This window comes from Bidens hawaiensis, unplaced genomic scaffold, assembly GCF_021521415.1.
Source record: "Bidens hawaiensis isolate Kalapana, Puna unplaced genomic scaffold, B.hawaiensis_p1.1 tig00004282_1, whole genome shotgun sequence".
Lineage (NCBI taxonomy): Eukaryota > Viridiplantae > Streptophyta > Magnoliopsida > Asterales > Asteraceae > Bidens > Bidens hawaiensis.
In genome coordinates, this window is record NW_027491257.1 from 2,068,053 (window position 1) to 2,070,838 (window position 2,786).

The following is a 2,786-nucleotide window of genomic DNA, read 5'->3' on the forward strand; positions in this document are numbered from 1 at the left end:
TTGTTTCGGGAAGGTTAACAACAAAATCACCAAATTTTATTTTATTTCTTGAAAACATGTTAACTTGTGGTGAATCAGAATCTGATGTACAATCCTTGGGAATCCATGCAGAGATGTATTCCCTGTTTTTGAAAGATTTTCTAGGCCATCTTCTCTTTGTTTTCAAAATAAAATCTTTCAGATTTTTCAACCTTCTGATTTCTTTTCCCACTTGTTTTTGGTGGATTCTGGACTTTTCAGTCTTTGAATCCCTTTTTGATCTTTCCCTTTTGGTTATCCAAAAATGTTTTCTTATTTTCTTGGTATTGTTGGATCTCACATCCATTTCACTACATCAATGGCAGTTTAATCAGTCCTTAATCTCGAGCTGCAGCAACATGGGATCGGGACCGATTAAACTGTTTTTTCAAATCCTTTTGCTGTCTATGCCAGTCCTTACGATGTCTTGCAAGGTGAGAAGGATTAAAACACACGTAACGGCATTTCTATGATAAACGGTAGAATAATCATCAAAAGTATAATATGGTTGATGCGGTGGGAAATGTGATCCTTGGAAAGGAACGTGGCTGTTAAAGCCATTTGGTTTGTGACCTCGATCACCAAAAGCATTGGTATAATATGAGTTAGCATAGTTTTGTTGATGATGACCATAGTAGTTATTATCACTAAAGTTGCATGACTGAAGATGTTTTAAATGTTTTAAATGTCTGCTTGTTTGTGAAAATGACCTTTTACTTGGTGGAATGTATTTACACGAAGTACTAGCTTTTTCATTTTCAAAAACTCTATTTTTATTTGAATTAGCCTTAACCCTAGGCTTACAACTTGATGGTGAACAACTAGTTATGTTCACCTCAACTGACTCGTTCACATTCACACAATTTTCAACAAAAGTTTCATAATAAACAGTTTCACAATCACTATCTGAAATAACATCAACATTTTCATTCAAAATAATATGAGAAGTGCCAACATCAACACTCTCACAAGTTGCATCATCATTTGAAGATGAAGACAATGTACTTTGCTTGAAAATAGAATTGTTATTATTACAGACAGAGTTGGTAAATGATGATTTTAAATTCACATTAGAAACAAAATGTGAATTTGACACTCTTTTCTTGTCACAACCCATGTCACTTTCCACCGACCCACTTTCTTCTACACAACCTGCCAAACAAGATAAATCACTATTAGAACTAACAGACACTGGAATTGGATCAACAATTTTCGGAACCTCGGGAACGGATATCTTAGGTTTTGGAACATGGCCAATACCATTTCGTTTTCAGGTGGGGTGTTGTAACTAAAATGGGGTTGAGATGTATAATTATCATTAACAGGTGGTGGAATTGCAGCATGTTCATATCCCAAACCTGTCTTTTGTTTCACACTCATTTGTGCTCCAATATTACCATATAACTTATCAGGCGCCATTTTAAACTTGTCTACAATTATTTTTCTTTGTGAAAGATCTAATTCTAGAGTCTCAATTTTAGCATTTAATTCAACAATTCGTTTTTCGTGAAACTCAACTAGCAAATTTGACTTAAACAATTTTATATTCAAGTTTGCATGACATCATGATGAGTTTTAATTCTACTGGTGTATATCTTGTCAGCTTTCTTGAATTCATCATTCTGATGTTTAAGCCCTAATTTTTCTCTAATTAATGCGGCATTATGTGTTCTATAGTGTTCAACCTTATCTGTGCATGCTTGAGAGCAGAGATGTTTGTGTGCCTCGGGAGTTTCAGGAGTATCTTGGTTTCATCCTGTTTCAGAGCTTAAAGATGCTTGATCTCCATTCATGAATGTCATTTTAGCAAAGTTCAGTGGGTTCATAGCTCACCAAATTGACCATCACAATCTTGTTCAGATCGCTTCATCAAACTGGATGAGTCGTGCCCTAGAGCTTGAGCTTGAGTTCCCTTTAGTTGAATTACCCGAAGAGCGCGCTACTTTGACCCATTGGTCTCTTGTCATTCTTCTTCCCACTTTCACTATCAGAGACTTCGATGATTTAACGTCATTGGCAGGTTGTGCTGGGTTAGTACATTCTCTTGCAAAGTGCCCCATCTCATTACAGTTGTAACACGTAGCTTGTCCTTGTCGAACCCAATGCCTTTGTTGTCAAAGTCTCTTAAGTTCTTCTTGCCATACTTTTTCATGAAGTTTGAGGCCCGGTGAACCGCCATGGCCATTTGATGCTTGATATCCATTTTCTTAAGATCTCTCTTGTTGATTTCAGGGATATCACCTTGTTGGAAAGAAGGGGCAACAATTTTCCTTGTAGCAATTCTTCATGGCTGACCAGGAAGGCATTGATCAAGGCAATGTTGGAGTCATCAACTTGATAGGCGGGTTGGTTTGAGCTGTTGGTTTTGCTACTTGCGGACTTGGTTATCCCACGATCCTTAAGAGCTTGTTCAACGGCTTTGTTAATTGCATCTTGGAATACTGTTTAGTGAGTCAGCATGCTTCAATGATCACATGCATTGTAACCAGTTACAATGTTTTCATCAAAACTCAGTGAGCCTAAAGCTTCCTCAATTTCGACGTGTTTTAAGAAGGTTGGATCTTAGTTGATGCAATTTGGGAGATGGAGACATACCCTCTGATATGAGTGTGTTACTAAACCTACAAATACTAGAGCTAAGTGATAATAATTTTTCACAATTGCATTCGAGCCGAGCCCAAATCCCATGTTTCAAGTTCTACAACTTGTCATCCTACAAAAGCCTCATAGAATTGCCAGACCCATCAAGTATAGCTATTCTCAATGCA